General features: G+C 39.0%; 1 long non-coding RNA gene and 1 pseudogene across 1 annotated transcript; both read right to left on the bottom strand.

The window, feature by feature from the left end:
- Positions 1–5,648: 5,648 nt before the first annotated feature.
- Positions 5,649–6,497, bottom strand: LOC124963604 (ras-related protein Rab-12-like; annotated as a pseudogene).
- Positions 6,498–7,298: 801 nt separating this feature from the next.
- Positions 7,299–24,009, bottom strand: LOC124966499 (uncharacterized). Its single transcript, XR_007105361.1, has 3 exons — positions 23,881–24,009; positions 19,844–19,919; positions 7,299–7,424 (listed from the first exon to the last, which is right to left on the bottom strand). It is a non-coding gene; the product is annotated as an uncharacterized LOC124966499 (long non-coding RNA).
- Positions 24,010–27,328: the final 3,319 nt, after the last annotated feature.

The raw sequence follows: 27,328 nt of genomic DNA, 5'->3' as shown, positions 1-27,328 counted from the left end.
AACTGGGCATCGGCAGCAAAAATAAATTCTACTTTGATAAGGAAAAGTCTGTGATTGGGCCTATTTTCTTTATGAAAACATTAAGCAAGTTCTGGGGTGACTAGGGAAGGAAGTTGACTGATGCCCAGAGAATAGGTTATCTAATGTGAAAATAAAAACTTCAGACAAATTAAATTTAACAGAGTTTAATTGACCCTAGAAAGACTGGGGAATCAGGTAGTCTTCAGAACCAGAGCAGGCTCCGAAAGACTGCTGCTTGCAACGTTGTCTGAAAAGCATTTATGGTCAGAAAAATGGAAACGATGTACAGAAAACAGAAGTGAGGTACAGAGAAGGCTGAACTGGTTCCAGCTTGGCACTTGCCTTGTTTGAGCATAGCTTGAACAACTGGCTGCTTGTGATCAGCTGGGACTTGGCTATTTGTTGCAAGGGCAAATTTCTAAGTTTGCTTTTCTGCAAAAGTTAGATTGCATTTTCTTTCATAAGGACCCAAGTATGCAAGTACAGAAGCTCCTTGGGCCAAATGTAGTTTGTTTTAACAATTTACCTCTTCTGGTCAGCCTCTTAATTTTGAGAGATTTATAAAACTTTGGGGCATTGATGCCACTCTCTGTCACTATTGTAAATGGATTTATTTGGTCTCAGTATGGGATTCCCAAGTCACGACATAATGTCAGTTGACTAATTCTTCATGTTCTTGCTGATCTAGGCAAACTGAGACCATTCACACTGAATGGATGACTACACACAAACATTTATGAGCTAAGAGGATACAATGCACAAGGGGACTATTATGACAATATCAAAAGACTGAAATGTACTCCTGACAGGAGTCCTCAAGAACTGAACTGAATTGAACCAAATCAAACAGGTCAAAGTTCAGGTAATACAGGTGATTCAACAATATTTGAGTCCAAGTGGTCATTGTCCTTATTCAGGGTGTGATGGTAAATAAGGACCACAGGTTGCTGCAAAACAGGCTGATTTAAAGAGGTTCCATTTTTGCTGATATCCTGGTAACCTGAATCACAGTAACTGGGAGACCACTGGAAGAAATAACAAAGATTGGAAACCTTAGAAAACCCAAGCTTGTCATTCGATGTTTGGGATGCCTTTAAACAGTGGCCCCATAAACACATCATGTGCTTCTTTCTCTTGGGAAATTTCCTGACTGTATTTGGTAGCAGCATATAAATAAATAGCACCTGCCAGGGTGCAGCAGCTCACATCTGTAATCCCTGTGACTCCAAGGATGAGGCAGCTTGAGGCCAGTCTCAGTAATTTAGTGAGACCCTATCTCAAAATAAAAATTAAAAAAGGACTGTGGATGTAACTTAGTGGTAGCATGCCCTTGAGTTCAATCCCCAGTACTGGAAAATAAAATAAAAGAAAAAATGATATTAGCATTTTTTCAATTAAGGTTCCTATAGTAATAAGTCAGGGGAGAGAGAGGTACAACATTCCGGTTTGTTGAACGCCAAATACAAACCCGTACCTCAAGCAAAAAGGAAATCTAAAGTTACATGATGGCTTTGTTTGGTGGTACTGGGGTTTGAACCCAGGGCCTTGTGCATGCTAGACTCAGAACTCTGTCCCTGAACTATATCCCCAACCCTTTCTGTTTTATTTTGAGACAGGGTCTTGCTAAGTTGCCTAGACTGGCCTTGAACTTAGGATCCTCCTGCCTTAGCCTCCCAAGTAGCTGGGATTACAAGTGTGCACCCCTGTGCCACGCCCATTAAGTGTTTTTATTGAACACATGTGCCATCATCCACCTTTTGGAGAGTGACTTCTTATCTGAACCCATGGGAGGTCTGATTGTCTATGAAATCTGAGATTTTTTCCAATTTACAAATTAACTTCAAATTCCATGCAACCAGCACCCCACTATAGCCAAGAGAACCCCACTAGAATCTTTCCTCAGTGGAAAATAGGTTATCTTCATCTATTTCAAAGTTGATGCTAATTCTGGTGATTGATCATTTGGCTTCTGATCATGGGAGCTATTATGGACTTTCAAGGGAAGCTCTTCAAAAGGCAGGAGTGAGCCAGGTCAAAAGCAAGATCTAAACTAGTGAGGAGGCAGAACAGTGCTGGCGATATGGCCCATCATGTAGAGTGCCTGCCTCGCATGCTCGAAGCCGGGTTCGAGTCCCCAATGCGGTGGGAATGCGGAAATAACAAACAAACAAATGAAACCAATTCTGAGTCTCCCAACCTTCCATCGAGGAGGCAGAACAGAGTAAACAGGTTCTCCACAGACCCAGTATAGGCCCTTGGGGGTTTAGAAAAGAGGGCCACCTAGTGATGTCTGAGCAGGGATATGCTACTTTTGTTTGCCCATAAGTCTTAATAGCTCCTAAATAAAATCCAGTGGGAAATCTTTCGTGTGGGATAAATTAACACATTTGCTGGGAAAGGAGCTTACTGGATTTAATCCAGTGACATATAAGCAATTACTTGTACCTACATAGATAGCCCCCAGGTCTGGAGTGCCACACCTGGAAGCACAGTATGCCTTTTGCAGGCATCATTTGGAAAGGTCCTTTGTATCTGGTAATGATTAGTAAAGTTTCAAATATCATTTTAGCAGGCGTAAGAAAACACGTAGCACTGATGTTCAGGTTATTCAGGATAGCTTTCCATCCTTCCTTTCAAGTTCCAGGATATCTTTCACTGGGAACACCTAGACATTTTGGCATTAGTGGAATTGTTTTCTGATGTTTTGGCATTTAGTCCACAAACCCAACAAAACTCTGGTTTTGTGTTAAAGCATAAGCTCTAGCTAAACACATGTGCTGGTTAGGATCCCATAGATTCTTAACTTTTTAAAAGTAGGGACAAGAAAAGATTGAGACATCAGGAAATGAGGAAAAAAGAAAAAGGACAACGAGAAAAAGGGATAAGGAGAAGTCTTGATCCAGGGTAAAGCTATCCATATCTAGGATGCCATCTGCTGCTGAGGAGAAAGTTTCCATGTCCACTTCATCTTAAAGTTTCCGACAGAGGAGGTTTTCTTACAGTATGGGTGGTGAGAAGTTGATGTGATTCTTTCTAATGAGGCCCTATATCTGGCTTCTAGATCATGAAGGGTTTGATGGTACTCATTCAGTGGATCACAAAACGCTTGGTCAAAAAGACACTTTAGCATCATGCCTTAAAGCTTTTACAACAGTTAGTCATTAGATTTTAGGAGGACAGGCAATATACAAGGTTCTATTATGAGGGGTATAGGTCTTCCAGATTATTTCATATGGGGTCAACTTATGTTTTCCAGTGGGAATAGATATGACTGTCATTAAAACCAGCAGTAAAATCTTTGGCCAAGCAATGCAATTGTTTCAGTTAACTTTCTCAATTTTATTTTAAAAATGCCACTTGCCCTTTCAACCTTTCCAGAAGACTGAGGGTGATAGGGACAATGGTAACAGCATTGTACTTATAATATCTTATTTAGTTGCTTCATAGATTGTCCAGTAAAATAGGTACCTCTAACTCTGGCGATCTCTCCAGAGCTTCCCCATAGGGAACCCATTTTCTACTTACTACTTTAAAAAATATTTTTAGTTGTAGATGGACACAATACCTTTATTTTATTTATTTTTATTTGGTGCCGAGGATCAAACCCAGCGCCTCATACTTCAGGGGCAAGTGCTCCACCACTGAGTTACAACCCCAGCCCTATTAACAACTACTACTATTTCTTCTTCTTCTTCTTCTTCTTCTTCTTCTTCTTCTTCTTCTTCTTCTCCTCCTCCTCCTCCTCCTCCTCCTCCTCCTCCTCCTCCTTCTTCTTCTTTCTTTTCTGCCATTCCTTCACCTTTAGAATTAGAGGAAATCAAGCAAGAAAAGGCAGCGGGCAGAGTCTGGTAAAGTTCACTGTGTCTTTTTCTCTAGGCAGAACAACAACATCAAAAACTTATTGAAGCAGTTATCTACACAAATCAGTCCAAAGCAAATCAAAGAAATTCATGCAAAAAGTGAGCCTTTTACCTGAATCAGGGAGAAAATTATCTCGCTCCTCCCCTTTAGCATTCCTGGGGAGACCTGATCCAAGATTGTTCTTTCCAAAAGCTAGCAGATTCAGGGTGGAGAGAAAATGCATCGTGAGCACAGCTGTGGGGATGGGGTGTGCTGCCCAGAACGCCTGACGAGAACATGCAGGCGTGGACTCTGCTCCCCAGAGATGACCTTCCATGAAGAAGGTGACCTCAGGTGTCAAGAGAAGGGTGCCAGGTGCCTAGAGGGTCACCCTACCTGACCTTTCAAAATATTTATAACTTCACCTTGAACATACGATGTTTCAATTTACTGTCGGAGACATTGTAGGTGATTTCCATTTATCTGTTTAAAAATGTATTTCTTTTCCTATCACCTCTTAGCAATTAAAAGGGTAACTTGGTGAAAGACTTTTGCCTTCAAAGTATGAAATTAAAAGATAATTATAACTATAGGCAAGAAAGCATTTTGATTATGTATCACTTGGAAATGATAATAAAGATTATCCGTATGGTCTAATGTAGTGATTCCTTCCATTCCATTCCCAATCACCTAATATGGGTACAATTTTGATTACATAACTCATTTTAAATTCTGCTGTGTCCTAGGTCAACCAGGGTCAAGATGATTTACTAGAAATAGCTTCCATTTTTTACTTGTAAATGCTGCTAGGTGGTTGGGCAGACTGAATATTTTCAGACATAGGATTTTTGGTATGGTGTTCTTCTTAAACCTTCTCACTTTATCCTTCCTTAAGCGACTCAAATTCTATTCTTGTCTGTCTTAGGGACATAAAACAACGTCCAGAGGTGGTAAGACCTGTAAAAAATGGTTTTATCTGATTATTGATGTTAGTTTCCCTTAGATTTTTGTGGCTTTTGTATAGGTAGCTGTAATTTTAGATTATGAGTTTCAGGTGGTCAGTGAGCGGGTGCAGGGATTACTGTCCTGGGCCTTTTTGCATGCTCTTCCATTGACAGACCGTGCTAAATGTTCCTGCTGTTATGTTCATTAGTTGAATGTATTCAGTGCATTTTCAACAGATAACCTTTTCAGTTTACTGGGATGTGACCCCATCATAAGCTAAGGAGCACCTGTAGTTCAGTTTTGTCTGGCAAATATTTATTAGAATCTTCTCTTTGAAGCTATTATGGTAATGTAGATAATAATTCAGTAATAAGTTAATATCTCTAAGAGATTATCAGTAAACAGATGATGGTTGTATTGTACAAGGATCATTGGTCATTTTAATTTAGCTTATAGTAGGAAAAATGAAATATTTTAGGCTGGGTTTTTGTTGGTGTTGTTGTTGTTGTTTGTTTGTTTTGAGGACAGGCAGTGGATCTTTTTCACCTCTATGTGCGCAGCCTGGAGAGTACCTGACACACTGAAGGCACATAAATCAATGAATCATGAATGCATAAAATTGTTTCAGTAGAGGTTATTCCCAAATATTGTTCAATACGCCTACCAGATCTCCAGTTTCCATTCACATGCATGTCTACATAATTGAATTCTTTGTCCTTAAGGAAACTAGCCAAGAAATGGAAGGAGACGATGAGCAGCACCCAGCAGATGACCCGTGATGGTGAACTCTGGGGACAAGAACTATTTGGAGCAAGGCAGAAGCTGGAACGCGGCCTTCTCCTTCATGGACACACACAGATGTAAGTGCGCCTCCTGGCTTTCTGGATTCTAGGTAGCACACCCTTTTTAAATTTTGTCTTTGTGTCTTTAGCCACCTTGTAGAGATGCAGGTGCCAGTTTAGCAACAGCAACATAGCTACACACTTGAGTGCCACTTCCATGCCGGGCATCCCCAGGTGCTTTTTCAGAGTATCGCCAAGTTTCAGAAATATCTCGTCCACATTGATGTTGGCCTTAGCACTTGCTTCACAGAACCGCATCTCAGTTAGTGCTGTGCAAACTTTTCACCTTGCTGAAGATGTCTGTCCGTTTCACAGTCCACCTTATTTCCACCTGAGAAGTTCAGCGTCTTCTGAATGTACTTATCGACCATCTTCATCCATTTTGACAAATCATCAAATGTCTCCTTCTGAAGGATATCATACACTAACTAATATGATCCCCTTGACACTTCTGTAATAAGCTGAAGTGATGCTGTTGGATCTCTCCTGACCTGCTGTGTCCCCACGGTGGACTTGCAGGCCTCGCAGAAGGTGTCGCTGGAGGCGATGATGATGACCTGCAGCTTGAAGTCTGCGGGCTTGGGCGGCTATTTCCTCCCACGCGCCTGGCCACTAGACAGCGCCCGGATGCCAGCGCCCAGCCGTCGCCGCCGCTGCTCTGACGCACCCTGGAGCGCGGTGCCGGGATCCAGGCAAACGTAAGGCTCCCGCCCGGCCATCCGCCCGCCCCCAGACCCCGGGGCTCCGCGCTCGGCGCTGCAGCTGCGCCTCGGGCCCGACCCCGGCGCCCTGCTCGCCTCGGGGAGAGGAGGAAGGGAAGCAGAAGTCCCGCAGTAACTGCAACAGCATCTCTGAAGAGGAGGCCCATCACTCCTTAACTATTGCCAGAGCATTGACTTTCCTACATGAGAAAACCTCGGCTCAAACAGAGAACATGCCAACTATTATACGATGACACTAACAGGTGGTCATTGAGGGTGGCAACCGAGTGAAGTCCATCTGTTAATGTTCAAATAGTCCATCATGTAGCAGAAATATACCAACTTTTGATTGGTTTCCTAGGATTATGGATTTGGTAAACCAAACATTGCTCATAAACCATTTTAGCAAAAAAAAAAAAAAAATTTTTTTTTGAGATGGGGGTCTCGCTATGTTGCCTAGTCTGGTCTTGAACTTGTGGGCTCAAGTGATTCTTCTGCCTCAGCCTCTTTAGCAGGGATTACAGACATGCATCACCACATCCAGCTGATTTTAGCAATTTTGGAAGTAATCTCACAAGTATTTTTTCATAATTTGGATGATTTTGTCTATTCCATGATGAGCTGTGGAGTTCAGAGCTTTTAACATCGGAAGCATCAAGAACCCAGGAAGCTTCTAAATAGCTATCTGGATACTTAACATTGAATTTATATCATTTCAGATACCAATTTCCTTTTACCAATCACATGCATTACAATGCAGTAGCTAAGGTGTATTCTAATGATTTAAAGGCAGTGGCAGCAGCACCCTCTAACCAAATCCAGTTAATTATTGGATCTAAATCATCCTTAGTGCAGTTCAATCAAAAATAGCTCATTTAAACTCAGAAAGCGCAGAACACAAATCTGTGGGTTTGGAATCTGAGGGAAAAACTCACCTATGATCCCAATTGTTTTGAGAGAGCAATAGGTACTTTGAACCTTGGGTGGGTATCTTGCTTGGTCTTGGTCCAGGAGGACCAAGGAATTCCCCAAAGTCTACTGAAATTCTACTTTAGACTCCACTTCTGACACCAATCTGTAAAAGAGAAACTTTATTGATTAATTAATTTGTTTTTCTATTAATTTTTTTGCAGTACTGAGCATTGAACCCAGTGGCACTCTACCACTGAGCTACATCCCAGTTCTTTTTACTTTTTATTATTTATTTATTTTTATTTTTTATTTAAATTTTTATTTTTACAGATTGCATTTTGAGTCACTGTACAAAAATGGGGTGTAACTTTTCATTTCTATGGTTGTACACAATGTAGATTCACACCATTCATGTAATCATACATATACATAGGCTAATACTGTCTCATTCTACTATCTTTCCTTCCCCCACCTCTTCCCACCCATTTTCCTCTATACCATACAAAGTTCCTTCATTCTTCTCTCCCCACTCCATCCCCCTAGTTATGTATTCTCATTCACTTATTAGAGAAAACATTTGGCCTTTGGTTTTTGGGACTTGGCCTATTTCACTTAGCATGATATTCTCCTACTCCATCCATTTACCAGCAAATGCCATAATTTTATTCTTCTTTATGGCTGAGTAATATTTCATTGTGTATATATACCACAGTTTCTTTATCCATTCATCAATTGAAGGGCATCTCAGTTGGTTCCATAATCTAGCTATTGTGAATTGAGCTGCTATGAACATTGATGTGGCTGCATCACTGTAGTATGCTGATTTTATGTCCTTTGGGTATAAACCAACGAGTGGGATAGCTGGGTCAAATGGTGGGTCCATTTAAATTTTTTTGAGGAATCTCCATATTGCTTTCCAGAGTGGCTGCACCAATTTGCAACTCCACCAGCAATGTATGAGTGTGCCTTTTTCCCCACATCCACGCCAACACTTATTATTACTTTTTATTTTGAACAGGGTCTTGCTAAATTGCTCAGGTTGATCTCAAATTTGAGATCCTCTGGTTTCAACCTCCTGAGTAGTTTGGATTACAGGTGTGTGCTACCACACCTGGCTAAAAGAACAACTTCAAATTAAATTTAACAGGGTTTAATAGACAAAGAAAGATTAATGAGTTAGGCAGTCTTCAGAAACAGAGCAGATTCAGAAAGATTCTGACTTGTAATGTGGTATAAAAAGCACTTATAGGCAGAAAAAAAAAAAAGAAGTTATGCACAGAAAATGGAAGTGAAACAGAGAAAGCTGGATTGTTTCCAACTTGGCATTTGTCTTATTTGAACATGGTTTGAACAGTGGCTGCCTGTGATTGGCTGAAGCTTGACTGCTGTGATTAACTAGGACTCAGCTGTTTGAAAAAAAGGGCAAATTCCTAAGTTAGGTTTTAAGTTTAGGTACAAAAGTTAGGTTGTAGTTTTGAAACCAAGGGAACCCGAATAAACTCTCCAGCTTCACTTGTTTTTAGTTACTTGCTTTTATCACCAATTTTAGAGGTCATGTAGCTAAACAGTATTCTCCCACTAGCTTTGCTATAGATAACACTTTTGATGTACGGTCGCCTTGGAAACGATTCTTTAAGTTGGTTTTTAGGATTTGGGAGGTGAATGGGTTCAAATCACAACCTTTCACTTGATCCTGTACAGGTGTTCCATGGGTGACCTTTTGAAGTCTGAGTGCTGAAAACTCCACTCTCAGGTAATGCCAATGCTGCCATTTTCCAAACATGTGTCCTATGAAGAGCCCTGTGGTTTGATCATGCATGCACACACCACCGACACCAATTACCAATTACCTCTTTTTCTCTGCCTCTAATCACCTTTCCCCACGCCTCAGTTCCCCCTGGTTCTTTGTTCTATAAATACCCTTAAACCTACCCTAGAGAAGGTAGATTTGAGTCTTGAGACTCCCATCTTCTCTTATTTGGCCACCTCATGAATAACTGCCTTGTTTTTGCAAACCTTATTACTTCAGTGCTTAGCATACTGTGGTGGGCAAAAGGGGTCCCTTAGGTAAGGACTGAAGTATGTGAGTACAGAGGCCCTACTGGGCCAAAGTTAGTTTAGTTTAACACTTACCTATAAGTTTATGGAGCATCTCCTCCATTTCAAGGAATCACAGGATGCCTCATCATTCTCATAGTCTGGACCCATTTTCAGAGGTACATCTATGTTTCTCTTCTTCAAAGTTAATTATCATCAATTTTCTTATCTTGCCTTTTCCAAGTCCCTGACTATGCAATCTAACAATTGCCACATTTTATGTATCACGGTAGATTTTTACCTCAGGATATCTTCCCTAAAAGAGAAATTAAACAACAGGCGGTGTTTTTTTGAAGTTCTACTCACTAGGAGGATTTCCTTTCTCAATAGTCCTTCAGGGACACTTTGAATATAATGATATAATAGTATACTTCTGGTCACTGCCAGAGTCCTGGGCTAAGTATTTTGTAAAAAGGCTAAAAATTTCCCCTCTCTGATGAGCTAGTCATAGGGAGTTCTTCATGAGTTCACAGGTAGAGTCTGAGGGATGGGTAACATGATATAACAGACATACTGGGAGTGCACACAGCCAGCTCAGCTTGTGCAATTCTTGTATATTCAGGCTTGAGTTCATAAGTACCCTTTCCATTTAAATTGGTCTCCCTATTTCTCCCAGGCTGACCTCTATCTCCTGGCTTCCAGCTGTCCTCTGCCTTAGCTTCTGGAGTATCTGGAGAGTGTTCTCTATTTTATAGTTTGGCATAAATGTGGGTTGTATATTACCTGGTAATTCATGGTTAAGTGTTTTTACACTCCTGGAGTCCAGCAGCAAGCTAGATGCTAGTTCTCAAAATAAGAACATGCTGAAGACGATGAGACTTCCAAATGATTCCTTAATGGGGTGAAGCGAGCCCCACCTGGAAATTTTAAATGATTCCCTTTGTAGCCTTAAATGTACTTATGCTAATATTAAACCAGAGTGTTTCAAACAGGTCCACCAGTGCCACCCCGCCCCATTTACTTTGCTTTAACTAGTCAAATAAGAGATTCCACCAGGGTGGTGGGGTTCGCTTGTAAAATGAGCAACTTGTGATGCCAAGGCAGGACGATTGCCAAGTTCAAGAACAACCTTAGCTACTTAGTGAGTCCCTAAGGATTTAGCAAGGCTTTGTCTCAAAATAAAACAAGAAAAGGATTGGGGATGTGACTCAGTGGTTAAGTGACCCTGGGCTCAATCTCCAGTGCCGGACGGAAGGAAGGAAGGAAGGAAGGTAGGAAGGAAGGAAGGAAGGAAGGAAGGAAGGGAGGAAGGAAGGAAGGAAGGAAAGAAGGAAGGAAAGAAGGAAGGAAGGAATTCCTTCATTCACCAATTTCTCCTCCATCTGCCACCATTGATTTAGAAGAAGGAGGAGGAGAAGAAGAAAAGAAAGGAGTGTTAGAGAGCCTGTGATACAATAGGAAATATTTATCTGATCTTTGTACCCAATTCCTTTGTCCTCAGAGGTCTATCTCTTGGAATTTCTTGTTTGATAGGGGTGTTAGGAACATCTTTCATTATTCATAACAAGCTCCCTTCAACCAAATACCTGAATTTATGCTAGTTAGGTGACTCTTGGTGGGCCCTTAGATAACTTCCAGATGTGATCTGGCTGCCACAGGAACCAATCATGTCATTTAGGGTTGGGACCTTTAGCCCTAACCCTGGACCTCGGGGTAGAGAGCTGAACATAGTTAACCACTATCATGTAATGATTAATGGATCAAGCCTATATAGTGAAGCCACCACAAAACCCACTAACCCTCAGGCTGCCGAGAGTATCTGGGCTGGTGCACCATCCATGTGCCAGTACGATGGTGCACCCCAAACTATCCCCAGGAAAGAAGGCCCTGTGCTCCCCAGCCTTCTGGACCTCACCCTGTGTACCACTTCATGGGGCTGTTCATTTTATCCTTTATAATCAGCCAATAAACATAAATGAAATGTTTCCTTGAGTTTTATGAGTCTTTCTAGTAATTTTGTGAAACTCAGAAGGGGATTGTGGGAATGCTTAATTTATACTTGGTTGGTCAGAAGTATAGGTGGTAAGCTGGGACTTTCAACTAGCATCTGAAGTAGGGACAGTTGGTGTCTGGAGAGTTGGAGAACTGGTTGTTGATGTGTAGTAAAAACATACACTGGTGTCAAAAGCGTTGGGAGTAAAAACAGTTCAGAGAGCCCTTCGGGAAGTTTTCCTATATGGAAGCCTGGATCCTATAAAACTGCCTTATAACTATTTATCCTTCTCATGGGAAGCATATGGGATTAACAGACTGTGACAGTGGTCTTTTATTTTTCCATAATATTTTAATTTTTATCTGTTAAAAGCCTTCCAAGACCAAAGAAAGCAATTGAAAGGAAAGTAATGCATATTAAATTTTTATTTGATCTGACACTTGATCTTTTGAGTTCAGTGGCTTCACCTGGGAAGACCTGTGAGTGAGGGGATTCACACCTTTTTATTATGGAAAATTTCAAACATATACAAAGTAGAGAGCGGTATAATAAGCCTCCACGCGCCTACCACCTAGCTTAACAATTGCCAAAGTTCTTATTTATACTCTATCCTCCCCACCCGCAGTTTTTTTTCTTTTGCTGGCATATGTTAAAGCAATCCAAGACATCATTTGATTTCACTTGTAAATTCTTCATTAAGATTCACTACATATACAGACCAGTTTATAATCATAGCCATTACTTTATTATCATACTCAGAAAAGTTAATAATTCCCTAATATCATCTAATGACTAGAATACTTTCAGTTGTTCCAAAATGTCTTTTTATAGTTGGTTTATTTAAATCAGGATCTAAAAAGGATCTACGCGTTGCATTTGGCTGATCTCTTAAGTCCCTCTCTCCTTAAGCTAAATACAAGCTTTTCTATTGGAGTAATTTATAGTTTTTCCAGTTCTTAAAATAGGTATCAGATTTCTAAACAGAAGCAAAAAGCCTTAACCAAAGAGCCACATATTAGATATTCAGACAGGCCTAAGGAAACTAATAAATTGAGTAAACTAATTTGAACAAATTAAGAGTGCACATTCAGAATGTAATTGTAGCTTTTGGTGAGCAACACGTGAACCAAAGGCAGATATCTGACAAGATTAAAGCAGGCTTTTTAAAAAAAAATTATTATCCCCCCCTTTTCTATTATAAAACCATATAGCACATTGTGTTCTTGCTATTTTTCTCTTAAAGTTCATTTAATATTCACTTCGATGTGATTAAAGAACACTGCCAAGCTAGACTACAAAAAAAAAAAAAAAATAGCATAGAAAGAAACTTTAGTTTCTTGCTGTTTTTTGTTTGTTTTTGTCTTTGTTTTGTACCAGGGATTAAACTCAGAAGCACTTGACCACAGAGCCACATCTCCAGCCCTTTTTATTTTTTTATTTAGAGACAGTGTCTCACTAAGTTGCTGAGGCTGGCTTTGAACTTGAGATTCTCCTGCCTCAGTCTCCCAAACCTCTGGGATTACAGGTGTGCACCACAGCCTGGCCTATTTTGCCAGATACTGACCATTTAGAGCTTATCCTATTGTAAAGTATGAGGAATGGCTCTAATTTTATCTTTATCCACCTATCAGTTGTTCCAACACCTTATTCATCAAACACTGAATTTCTGTATGTCTTTGAATCTGTCTATGGACTTTCCATCCTATTCCTTGCTCATCTGTCTCCTTATACACCAGCACCATAATGTTTTAATTAGAGGGGTTTTCTAAATGTTTTAAGGAGGGGCAGAAGTAGTCCCTCATTGCTCTTCTTTTTTTAAGGGGATTTCTGGCTAACCTCATATTTATTTATTTTCCAAATTAACTCTATAATCAATTTGTCTGGCCTCAGAAAAAAAAGTAAGGATTTCTTTTTATTGGGATCACATTAAGTGTATAAATTTTAACTTAGAGATAATTGATCTTTCTGATCTTGACTCTTCTGATCAAGAACATGGTTATGCTTTTCCATTAGTTTAAGTCTACTCTTTGTCCTATAAGAATGCTTGGTAATTTTCCTTGAGCAGTTTTACATGATTCTTGTTAAATGTGTGCTCATATGTGGTTTTGTTTATTTTTGCTATTGTAAATGGAGGCTGGGATCATTATTTCTTCCAAGTGGTTCCTGTTTGTTCCTTTTATTTCTGTATGTTAATTTTATATCTTGGTACTGACAAAATAATTTCACTGTTCAAGAGGTTTTCCACTGATGAAAATGTTTCCTAGAAATACATCGTTTGTACATGAATGTGATTTTTCTTTTCCAGTTCTTATACCTCTAATTGCTTTCTCTTATACTCAAATAGTGGGTATCCTTTCTTCATTTCTGATTTTAGCAATATGCTCCAATACCAATTTTCTGACACCAATTGGGGGTCCTACAATTCAGTTCAGTCCTGACACTAACATCTGTAAGTAGCACAGACCCACAGGTGAGGGGCTCAGTAGCACAGGACTTCAGAGGCCAGTCACAAGTGCTGGGTATCCCCAAGCTGCCTGCATGTCTGTCCTGCTGGCTTCAAATTTGGGGCTTCCCATATCCCGTCAGGTTGATAATGCATGAAGAACAACTTACAGAACTCAGGAAAGTGCTATATTGATGATTACTAGATTGTTATAAAGGACAGAAAGATACAAATGAACACCCAGGTAAAGAGGTACATGGGGGTGGGGGTATTTGGATTTGGGCCTGGTGCTCAGGATTGGAACTATGGCTTCACCTGTGCTGGGCAAGTGCTGACCTAACAGCCCCAGCCCTTGGGCCTCATGCTGTTTTGATATGTTTCTGTTTACAAACTTGTATTTCCACAGAAATCTGTCTGTTCAGACTTTATAGCTTTATGGGAGAAATTTCAATAGATAATATTCTACCTAGAAAATTATCTATTTCTTGTAGTTTTTAAATTTAGTTTCCTAGAATTGTAGAAATTAGTAGGTTGTGTACAGCCCCTATCTTCCTGTTGTTTGGTTTATACCTTTGTGTTCTTTTTTTCTTTAAATTAAGTTAGAGTATTTGCATTATTAGTATTTTGAATAACAAGTCTTTTTTTTCTTTAGGTACTACGTTCACTCTGTTTCTGTTGTTTAATCCACCATTTTTATTTTTATTTGTATTTTTTTAGTACCAGGGATTGAACCCAGCAGTGCTCAACCCCTGAGCCATATCCAAAGTCCTTTTTAATGTTTTATTTAGAGACAGGGTCTCACTGAGTTGCTTAGAACCTTGCTAAGTGGCTGAGACTGGCTATGAACTTGTGATCTCCTGCCTCAGCCTCTCCAGCTGCTGGGATAACAGGTGTGTGCCACTGTGCTTGACTTACTCTTAGTTACTCTTATTCATCCTGTCCTTATGTGTACGCTTGTTTTTTTTTTTTTTTTTTTTTTAGTTGCCAATGGATTTTTTAAAATTTATTTATATGTGGTGCTGAGTATTGAACCCAGGACCTCATACGTGACGGGCAAGTGCTGTACCACTGAGCCACAACTCCAGCCCCTGTAGTCTTGTTTTTTGTTTGATTTTTTTTAAGCTTTGTGATGTCAGTGTTTCATTTAGTTTTATTTTCATTGATAAAGGCTGTTACTACTACACACTCTCCCCCATAACTGCTTTTGCTGTCATTAGCATCAGGTATGTCATTAGCATTGTTAAAAAGTCCCCCTTTTGAACTTTGGATTATCCAGAGGGGAGGAAGGGGAGAGGTGGGGTTGTGGGATGGGAAGGATAGTAGAATGAAACAGATATTATTACCCTATATATATACATGTCTGATTACACTACTGGTGTGACTCAGCACCATGTACAGTCAGAGGAATGAGAAATTATGCTCCATTTGTGTACAATGTGTCAAAATGCATCTACTGTCATGTATAACCAATTAGAATAAAATTTTTTTTAAAAAGTCCCCCCCTTTTTTTTTTTTTTTTTTAGTGCTTCTTGATCACAATGCAACCTTGACAGATATCAACATCATGACCCTTGCCCCCTCTCTGTATTTTACATTTTCCCTGGTATATCCTTTTTTTTTTTTTTTTTTTGGGGTGTTGCTGGGGATTGAACCTAGGGCCTTATGCATATGAGGCAAACACTTTACCAACTGAGCCATATCCCCAGCCTGCTGTGTCCTTGTTAATGTTCTTTATTTATTCTTAAACGTTTTAAATCCCTTTCCTTTAGGTGTATCTTGTATGTAACATAGGGTTGGACTTTGTTTTGTTTGACATTTTGAAAACACTTTGATTTAATATGGGAGTGAGTCCCATTTATATTATTGATAATAGCCAGTATGTTTGCTTGTTTGTTTTTAAAGTATAAAGTATTTCACTGCATGGCCATCTGTCTTCTTCTCTTTCTCACTCTTTGGCTCTTTTAAAAAATATTTCTCTTGGAATCTGTAACTAAAAATAACTGAAAACGGGAGCAGACCTCAAACGGGTCAGCAAGCAGTCTTTATTGGTGGAATGGCACATTTTCAGGGGAGAAAATGTCGACTGGTTACAAGAGGGATCTGTCTTTTATAGGTCTTAATGAGAGTTCATCCTGGCAGAATGTTTAATGTGATTAATCATTACAGACTGGGGACATGCAGGCTGGGCAGTCAGGTAACTAGTTGTACAGGTTAAAAATCTAACTTAGGAAAACAGTTGTAAAAACCTGAAATTCATTGTTACCGAGATGAAAGCCCAGAGCCCTGGGCCCATTGCTTGCCTTCCCCTCCTGCCCTCTGGGATCACACTGACCTCCTTTTTTCCCTGCAGGCTGTCATTTCCCTTTTCTTGGGGGATATTATTTTCCATATCCTTCAGAATCTAGAGGGTTTTGTTTTATTCTAATTGTTACTTTTTAACAATACAGTTGCAAAATACCATTTTCCCTCTTTTTATTTGTTTTTTTGTGGTGCTGGGGATTGAACCCAGGGCTCTGTGCTTGCAAGGCAAGCACTCTACCAACTGAGCTATCTCCCCAGCCCTGTTTTCCCTCTCTTTAAAAATAATAGTTTGGGGCTGGGGAGATAGCTCAGTTGGTAGAGTGCTTGCCTTGTAAGCACAAACAAGGTCCTGGGTTCGATCCCCAGCACCCCCCCGCAAAAAAAAATAATAGTTTGTTGGTTCCTTACTTTGAGCAATGTTAAAATTACCTAGGTACAACTTCTTCCCCTTCCTCTCTCTGACATCTACTTAAAGTAATATATTATTCCATCTTTATAAACGCTAGGCGAACAGAGAGTTTATCCTGTTCTCTTTTCTTTCTTTTTTAAAATTATTTTTAGTTGTAAATGGACACAATATCTTTTTATGTGTTTACTTTCATATGGTGCTGGGGATCGAACCCAGTGCCTGGTGCATGTGGCAAGCGGGCTACCACTGAGCCCCAGCCCCAGCCCTTATCCTGTTTTCTATGCATTTCTCTTCCTTCCCCCATTTTTTCTCGCAATGAATAAGATTTTGTTTTTTTTTATATTTAAAATTTAAATTAAATTTATTTTAACTGAAACATGTGGTTAAAAGTAATCAAACATTAACTGGTACCATGTGATGTTTTAATACATTGTGTAATGTTTATATCAGGTTAAACATATCATTTCCTCAATATCATTTCTTTAAAGTGAAAACACTCAAAATCTTTTCTTCTAGATTTTTGAAATATATAGTACATAATTACTACCTATAGTCATCTTCTTGTGCAAAAGCAATCCAGAGCTTACTCCAAACTGTAACTTAAACACCACAAATCAAACTTTCTTCATCTTTCCCTCTCCTTCTCCCACTTTTTTTTTGAGAATAAATTTTTTCTCTCCCATTTTTGAAATTTGCAGTTTATCTACAATGTCTGAACATCCAACAATTACATAACATGATGTCACTCTTACCCTCAAATTTGCTTTTAGTCCTACTGTTAAACGTATTAAATGTTTACCATCGATCCTCATGTTGATGCTTCTCTGGGTATTTTGCAATTGTCCAAAGCTTGTCCAGTAGGTTCCTCAGGAATAATATTGTGGGATCAATAATTCCTGAGTTCTCACATGTCCAAAACATCTTATCTGTGGTCTTTATAATTCATGGTCAGTTTGGTTGGGTAGAAATTCATGGCTCACATCTTGAGTATTTTGAACGCATTAGCTTAATTTTCTTTCTTTCTATTGTTTTCATGCTGGGGAATAGAACCTTGGGCCTCATGCAAGCTGAGCCACATCCCTAGCCCACCTTAATTATCTTCTTGCATAAAGTATTTTAGTTCAAAATTCTGATGCATTTTTAATTTTCTCTTACCCATAAATAGTTTGGTCTTATTGCCTTGCCTGGATGTCCAAAAATTTTTTCTTTCCTTTAAAATTCAATAATATTTAAGAATATGTGTCAATATTGATAATTCTGGGCTAATTTTATTAGGTATATTGTATGCCCTTTCAGTATATCTTTTTATATTGCAGGGAAGTTTTCTTGGATTATGGTTCTTAGTATTTGGTTTGTTTTCTTGCTTTGACTTTCCTTTTCAAGTTCTCTTGTTATATGCATGCAGAATCTGGTTTGCCTGCCTTTTACATCTATCATTTTCAACATTTTTATCTCTTTCATTTTTTATTTGATTTCTTTATTTTTCTTCCTCCTGTCCTTTTTTTATACAATGCTGTCTATTCACTCTTAAGTTCTTCCATGTTAGTCTGTATTTCTAAAACATTTTTCTATTCTTTCTACTTATTTTCTAAGTTCCATTAATTTTCTTTTGATATCTTCTTATTGCCTACCCAGTCTGTTTTTAAGCTTTTAAATTTTGCTTTATCTTACTCCTTCATAACTTTTATTATTTTCTTAATAGCTTTTGTTCATTTCAAAATATTGAGTTACAGTCTTCTGCTTTGTGACTCCATATATATATAGATAGATAGATAGATAGATAGATAGTAAATATATATATTTGAATGCTTCATTTTCTGGGGGCAAGTTATTATTTTTATCCTATTTTTTTTCTTACAATTTCCATGGGGTTTAACCACCATCATGTTCAAGTAAGATTAGTTTTCCTGTGCTTTTAGGAAAGGGCTCCATGTTGGAGTGGGACTGGGCAAGGACAGCTTCCCTATCTTCACGGCTTTATAGATCCTTTTTCTGTTGTTATCATTATTATTTTTTTTAGAAAGAACAGCAAGTGTTTTTAATACCTTTATTTTATTTATATGTGGTGCTGAGGATCAAACCCAGGGCCTCACACATGCTAGGCAAGCTCTCTACCACTGAGTCACAACCCCAACCCGTTCCTTTTTTTTTTTTTTTTTTTAGTTTTTTAGTTGTCAATAGAACTTTATTTTATTTGTTTTTAATGTGGTACTGAGAATTGAACCCTTTGCCTCATATATGCTAGGCAAGTGCTCCACCACTGAGCCCAGCCCCAGCCCTCTGTTGTTACTTTAGAGTGTTAAGAGGTATATTTGATCAGTGTAGCCACTTTACCAATAGTCTTAGATATCTGTTCCCTCAAATTCTCTAACAAATAGCTAAAGCCTTGTTTCTTTTTCTTCTTCTCCTTCTTCTTCTCTTTCTTCTTCTTTTTTTTTTTTCCAGAGGGTGTAGTCACTGAGTCACATCTCCAGCCCTTTTTAATATTTTATTTTGAGACAAGTTCTCACTGAGTTGCTTAGGGCCTCGCCAAGTTGCTGAGGCTGCCTTTGAACTTGTGATCCTCTTGCCTCAGCCTCCCCAGCTGTTGGCATTACAGGTGTGTGCCACTGCACCCAGCTTTCTTATTTCTTTTTTATCTCCATAATACCACTCTGACCTATTTTGTACGATATTCACAAAGCTTCTCATCATTGAATGAGGGGTTCAGTTCTCTCAATGGATAGTTTCTGGAGTCTTGAGGACCATGGCTGCTTCAGTTCCTTTAGACCTGTCAGCAGTCCCTTTGCAGTTGCCTGGAAAGTAGAAAAGTAGAACCTGTACAGCCTCTCCTGTATTTTTATTTTTATTATTTATTTATTTTTCCAGTGCTGGGGATTGAACCCAAGGCCTTGCACGTACTAGGCAAGTGCTCTACCACTGAGCCACATCCTCAGCGCCCCCTCCTGGTTTTGACTGTTTTCCTCAGTTTCATCCACAGAAATCTCCTTGAGAGATATTCCTTCTGCAGGTGAGTAGTTGCTGATGATTTCCAGATTTGCCCTTTGGCTTCTCTGTGTGTCCTCCTTCACTATTGATAATATCACAGAAGTTTGCTGCTCTTTGGCCCCACCACCAGCTCATATTAAGGGTTTGTGGGAGATATTTTGTCCCCCGGTTTGTTGACCCCCTCCTTCTATCTTTGGTATTTTCTTGGTGGGTGGTACACCATGCCATGTGGATCTCACCACAGCTGAAAGCTGAAATTGCCTCCATTAAAGAGAGTCACCTCATGTAAGATCTGCCTCCTTCCCAGGACCGCCCGAGTTTGATCACTGGTTGTGTTCATCAGTTTTCCATCGCTGTGGAAAAGTACCTGCGAAAATTAACTAACTGTAGGAAAGATTTTTTTTGACTCACAGTTTTTTGTCCATGGTCAGCTGGATCCACATGACAGGGAGCGAGTGGTAGAGCAAAGCTGCTCACCTCATGGTTGCTAGGAATGAGAGAAAGAGAGAGAGAGAGAGAGAGAGAGAGAGAGAGAGAGAGAGAGAGAGAGAGAGAGAGAGAATATGAATATGAAAATGAGACTGGGAACAGGATACACGCCTCAAGGACATGCCTCCTATGACTTGCATCCTCCAACTAGGCCTCACCTCCTGAGGTTTCCATTATCTCCCAGTAGTGCCACAGACTGGTGGCCAAGCCACACCTTCGATACATGACCTTTGGAGGACATTTTAGATCCAAACATGACACTAGTTGGCACGAGAATATTAGGACCTGGTTTCTTCACCTCATCAGGGGATGACTCTGAAGGGCCATCCACCCCATCGGTCAATGGAGGCCTTACTGGAATTTCATCATGGTCGGATTTCTCCCTTTGCCCAATCCTGTTTTCTCCCTTTCCCTCCAAGAGTACTTCTTCTAGGCTAATCTGTGTTAAGGACTCTGCTTCCCAAGAAACTCAGCTCAGGGCACTCTGTTTTCTCTAAGGGGAAACAACCTCCTTCTCATCGCCGAATTATTCTGGCCTTTTGCTTAAAGTGAGGTATGTGTGCTCTCTCCTAGAGACAGGAGGCATATGGGTTACTTCAGTTTATCCTTGGCCTAAAGGCCTTCTTACCAACCAACTCTTTAGAATCGTTGGAAGTTGGTTGAAAAATAAGAATAAACCCATTCCACAGCTTCCAAAACAAAGTAGGAGCGAGAGCATTTCAAATGTGCCTCCAACTTCCGAGCATGAGAAAGGAATGGAAAGTGTCAGAATCCCACCCTTACTGGTTTGGCAGCTGTCTGTGCCCCCAGATGCTTCGCTGCATTTCAGGCACCCCTCTGTGACCAGACCCCACTGCCACTGAACAAATCGGGTCTTAGGACTGTTTGGGTAATTAAAAATGCTTCCCTTTAATCGGAGGGTAGGTGCACAGTGAGTGATAGCTGGATAGAACTTGGTACTGGCTTTGCTAGGGGGAAAGAACCTTTCGATGAGCCTCTGTCTCTGGTTGAGATTTCAGTTTCCATCTTATTCTGTAATATGAAACCAAGGTAGTCTTGTTTATAGGGGAGAAGTGTTCCTGACTTTGGGAGACCCTGAAAGAGCAGTTGCCCTGTGAAGTTTTGCTCCCATCAAGTCCCCTTTTTCATTTTTATACAGAACAATTTTGAAGGATAAAAATGGTCCCTGCCTTATGTTTTACTTTAACGGCAGGCCTTTAATGGTCAACCATTTAATATGATGTTTGCTCTTAGTTTCTGAAAATAAAACACACACACACACACACACACACACACACACACTCACACACACACACACACACACTCACACTCCTCTTTATCATGGTTAGGAAATGTCCTTTGTCTCTTTTTTACTTAATGTTTTTACCAGAAATGGTTCTTGTATTTTCTCTACTGCTACATAATCTAATAACATAGTTTTCAATTTTATTTTACCAATGTGATTAATTAGATTGATGAATTTCCTAATACTGAATTATCCTTAAAGGCCTTAAATACATTCTGTATTTAGGTTTATACTTAGATGCTTAATAGTTTTTGTTGCTATTGTGAATAGAATCTTATTTCCCGTTACATTTTCTAGGTGGTTATTGCTGGTATACAGGAAGGCTATTGATTTTTGTACGTTGATCTCGTATGTGGCCACCTTGCTTATTAGTGCTAATAGTTTGTCAATTGATTTTCTTAGGCTTTTCTATGTAAGCCATAGTGTCATCTGCAAATAATCACAATTTACCTCTTCTTATCTCATGTTTATACCTCTTATTGCTCTCCTTGAATGAGGACATCTGGCATCATTTTGAACAGTAGTGGTGATAAAGGTCACTCTTGTTTCTAACTCCAGCTAGAATGCTTCCATGTTTTGTCATTAAGTATGACATTTGCCGTAGGTTTTACCTCAAATTGTTTTATTAAAAAATATATATCAATTCCTAGTTTGCTAGAAGTTTTTTTTTCCTTTTATATTATTAATGGGGGTTGAAGTTAACATAATTGTATTCTCACTGGGTGTGGTGGTGCATGCCTGTAATCCCAGGGATTCAGGAGGCTGAGGCAGGAGGATCACAAGTTCAAGGCCAGCCTCAGCAATTTAGTGAGGTCCTAAGGAATTTAGCAAGACCCTGTCTCAAAATAAAAAATAAAAAAAGGACTGGGGATCTGGCTCACATGTAATGAACAAACCAAACCAAAACAAAAAAAAACAAAGATCATGTATTTTCATGTGAACTTGATTAGCATAATAAATTAGTATAATAAATTAAGTAGATATACATTTTAATGCTAAACCATCCTAATGATGTTAGGATAAAATCCTCTTTATATTTGATGAATTATTCTTTTAACACACTGCTGGATTTAATATGGTAACTTTCTTTTTTTTTTCACTCAGGATTGAACCTAGGGCCTTGAACATGCTAGGCAAGCACTCTATCAATGAGCTACACCCTAGCCCTTTTATAAAATTTTGTTTTGAAACAGTCTTAAGTTGTCCAGACTGATCTTAGACTTGGCAAGCCTCCAGCCTCAGCTTCCTGAGTAGCTGGGATTTCAGGTGCGAGCCATCATACCTGTCTCTTGTTAACATTTATTGAGGATTTTTGCTTCATTGTTCATAAATGGGATTGTATCTTTTTCTCCTCTTGCTATTACTATCTGGCTTTAGTTTCAGGATACACTAGTCAGTTAATACATGTTGGGTGCCTTTCCATCTTCTGACTTTCTTAAATAGTTTTTATAAGATGAGAACTCTGTATTCTTCAGAGGCTTTCTGTTTTTTATTTGGCTCTGGTATTGATATTGTGCAAAAGTTTTCAAAAGTTGAGAGAATTTTCAACTTCTTACATGCTTTAAAGTTCACTTGAATAAATGAGGAATAATCTGTTGCTTGAAGGTCAAATAGAACTAATCTATTTATAATTTTCAGCCTATTACCTTTCAAAATTGTAGCTCATTAATATCATTTTTTTTTTTTTTTTTTTTTTTTTTTTTGAGCTGAGATCTTGCTATCTTTGGTCTTGAAAACTTCTGGGTTCCAAGCTAGAGAGAAAAGAGGAAAAGAAAGGTAGGGGAAGATCTCATGAAAATCAAAGAGAGATTGTAGAAGATTGTAGAAGAAAGAAACCAACAAGTGGGAGGTGGGGGGCAAGTGGTGGGGAGTGATACTGACCAATTTATAGTTATATTGTGTGCATGTATGAATAGGTAACAACAAATTCTTTCATTATGTACAAATACATCGCACCAATAAAAAACGTGGGGAAAAAGAAAGAAAACTTCTGGGCTCAAATGATCCTCTTGCCTCAGCCTCCCTAGTGCTGGGATTATAGGCATATGCCACCAGGACTGGCTAGTAATAATATATTTTTTTCCTATGGTTTTTCTGTGGTTATTGCTCTGTTGGTTCTCCAATTCTTCTTGGAACAGTTTGACTGCTTTTTATTTTCTAGAAAACATAACTAAGAACTACCAGTTGTAACTGAAACATAAACTTGCATTAGAACAGGCATGCATTGGATGTTTATGTTTGGGCAGTGGAAATTCAGCTACTTTAAAGGTAGTTCGTGCCCTGTAACTAATAGATTATCACCTGCTATTGATTATCACCTGAATGAAAGATGCTCTGAGGGCAAAGATTTGGGGAAGCAGAAGGAATGTGCGGACTGGGCAGCAGAATTTCTTTTAACTGTTCTGGACAGAGTGACAGGATCAGTACCCTAAAACTTTGGTTCAAGATAAGTCTCAAACGTCGACTTTATATATTTATGACAAAAATAATTTATCTTGTGCAGTCAGAGGACTGGTTATAGCTGGAAATTAAGTTCAAAGTTTGATACTGAGAATTACCCATAGTAAAATATCTGTTGAATTCTCACATTTCCATTATGCAAATGTTGGAGCATTGGCCAGAAAACGAAGCATTGAGACAACTCAGATCCTACCCTCTTGCCTGCCTCTTGCCAGCAGAAATGTCTCTTCTTCCCCTGCTAAGGCTGGTGGGTGACTTCTTAAAATTGTAGTTAGCAGGAGGAAATATTGGGGAGCTTGGAAAGCCTTCTTTTGACACTTTCTGGTAAATCAAGGATGCACCAGGATCAGAGCATCTCAGATTCAATGAAGTAGAGTAAATCCCATGAAAATATGTCTCAGTGATGGAGCTGGAGGTCCAGCGTTCTAGGGCATGTCACCACATCCCCTTCTAAGCACAAGTTGATCCCCTTTACATTCTCCTAGCATATGAAAGAAGAAAAATACAAATATCATTGATTCTAAGGGACATAAAAGTTATTTATTGAGATGAAATCTACACAACGTAAAATAAACCATTTTAAAGTGAAGAGCTCAGTGGCATTTAGTGTATTTACAAGGTTGCCATAATTGCCCCAATTTTAAAATGCCAGTGTATCCCACAATCAATGGCATATCATGGTTTAATTGATAGCCTTTAAAAAAATCATTCACAGTGGAATATCAGTGGTGTATTTTACAATTGATAACATTTTAGATTAGTTGAAATGTGGTATTTGGTTGCCTTCTTAGAATTTTGAGGCAACATATACCATGTTTGGGTCTCCCGTACCTGCCCATTTACCCGAAAGGCTGCAGTTTTGAGAGGAAATTTGAGGAAAAGAAGTCCTCAAATGGTCTAGACTGCTCCTTAGGTAGATAAGCCAGCTGATTTCCATGACCCACCACACCCCGTCATGTTCAGGTCACCATTCTGGGAATATCCTGTAAGCCCAGGGAGCTGGGCATAGTGGCACATATGTGTAATTCCAGAAACTTGGGAGCCTGAGACAGGAGGATCACAAGTTCAAGGTCATTCTCAGCTATTTAGCAAAGTCCTCAGTAACTTAGGGAGATCCTGTCTCTAACTAAATAATAAAGACATTTTTAAAAAGTAGTGGGAATGTAGCTTAGTGGAAAAGTGCTCCTGGGTTCAATCCCCAGTGGAGGGAAAATGTATAGGAAGGCTGCAGAAGAAGTCACTAGAATTTGTGAAGAAAGCCATGCTGTCTTTGGCAAATTGCTGAACTCCTTTTGAGAAACAACTTCATCTTGTTCCTGGGCCCTCACAGAAACTAAATTCTTGTCTAGAGGACTACCAGGTGATCTTGAAAGTTGAACTGTCTGTCGTAACCTGAAAACTATTTAATCTGACGCAAAGTCTTTAGTGTCTAATAGCAATTTATTATCAAGAGGAAAGGATAAAATGAGACCAGGCCCACGTACGTCCTCCTCAGCCAACCCCTACAGGCTTAAGAGACAGAGATGGTTCAAATGAATAAAAAGAGCCAAACTCAAATATCTACCCTGAATGTAAACATATAAGTAAGATGGGGAAAAAATGGAAAAAAGAAGGTATACTGTGCAAATAGTAAGCTTACAAAGTGTGGAGTGGTTATAATATCAGATAAAGTACACTTTTTAGCAGAGATAAAGATGGATATTTTGTAATGATACAAAGGTCAGTTCACCTGGAAAACATAAAAATTATAAGTGTATATTTTCCTAGTAATAGAGCTTCAAAATGTGTGGAGCAAAAATGAATGGAATTAAAAAAAGAAGTAGATAATTCCATAATCATAGTTAGAGATTTTTTAAGATTTCTTTTTTTATTTAAAATTTTTTTTCCATACATGTATATAGGGTAATAATGTCTGTCTTATTCTATGGTCCTTCCCATCCCCACTGCCTCACCCCTCCTCTCTCTCCCCTCTGTATAATCCAAAGTTCCTTCAATCTTCCCTACCCACCCCCACCATGAATCAGCATCTGCTTATCAGAGAAAACATTTGGCATTTAGATTTTTGGGATTGGCTTATTTCACTTAGCATGATATCTCTAGTTCCATCCATTTACCTGCAAATGCTATAATTTCATTCTTCTTTAAGGCTGAGTAATATTCCATTGTGTATATGTACCATATTTTCTTTATCCATTCATCTGTTCAAGGGCATCTAGGTTGGTTTCATAGTTTAGCTACTGTGAATTGAGATGCTCATAGTTAGAGATTTTAACAATCTTCTCAGCAATCAATAGAATAGTAGGTAAAAAAAAACTAATCAAGACATAGATGATATGAATACTGTCAATCATCTTGACCTAACTGATGTTTATAGAACCTTGTACCAAACGATTGCAGGATACACTTTTTTCTCAAGTACACATGGTATGTTCACTAAAGGACCATATGCTAGGCCATAAAACAAGTTGCCATAAAGTTAAAAGGATTTAAATCATATGGAATAAATTCTCTGACCATAGTGGAATTAAATTAGATACCAATAACCATAAGCTATCTAGAAAAGTCATATTTGAAAATTAAGCAACATACTTCAAAATAATCTTTGATCAAAGAAATCATAAGGGAAATTAGAATGATAATGAAATGTAAAAATTTGCAAGGTGCAGCTAAAGCAGTGATCAGAGTGAAATTTACAGCTTTAAATATTTATAATGGAAAAGAATAAAGGTCTCATATGTACTCCTTAAATTTTATAATGGAATGCTGCATCTCCAACTTTACGGTTCAGTGGATTGGATAATTTTCAGTTCATGCTGGGCAGTTCCCATTAGTGTTTCATAGTCAGGCATTCAGTTTCTACCAGGGCCTAGTTGTCAGCCAGAAACTGCTTTTCAAAAGGTGGCAACTGTTTGCAGGTGAGACTGAGGATTTCTTTCAGAATCCCGGGTGCCTGTGCTGCGATTCTCCTACTGGCGTCAGCAGAAGACAAGCATTAGATTTTTGCCACAAAAGACTTTCAGCATCACTGGGTGTGTTCCATAAGCAGGCCGAATGGCAGCCCAGCTGGAATGCTAACCCAGAGCTCCCTCAGGACTCCTCCTGGAGCCAGGCCCCTCTCAAAACTTACCAGTTACTGGATAAACGAGTCAGAGCATGAACAAAGGTACAGCACACGCAGCCTCCAAACCCAAAGAGAACCACCAAGCTTTGCAACTCTTTCTTTAAGGTGGACGGTACAAGGTGTAGCACCTTATCTTTCATTTATTTTTAAATGAAAGGTAGACATTTATTCCTGAAGAAGAGAAAAATGTATACAGAAAGTCTAAATTCTTTCTCTTCATGCACTCCCTTTGCAATGAAGTCCAAATACCAACTGTGAAGATGTTTTCAAGGATAAATTTTTCTTAACACATGACCACCTGCTGTGTCATGGACTTTTTTTTCATAGAAACCATATACTGCAAATATATTCGTATAGCTTACAAGAAGCTTAGAGCACTTATGCATGTTAACAGAGAAGACATATCTTACTGCAAAATATTACAGAAGTAATACAACTGTGTGACTCTTAAACATTTAATTACTTGATTCAAACAGAGGAATGAAAAAAAAACCCCACAAAATCATGAACAGGCATGGCT

This window comes from Sciurus carolinensis, chromosome 1 (assembly GCF_902686445.1).
Source record: "Sciurus carolinensis chromosome 1, mSciCar1.2, whole genome shotgun sequence".
NCBI classification, from domain to species: domain Eukaryota; kingdom Metazoa; phylum Chordata; class Mammalia; order Rodentia; family Sciuridae; genus Sciurus; species Sciurus carolinensis.
This window is presented reverse-complemented; position numbering and strand designations above follow the sequence as displayed.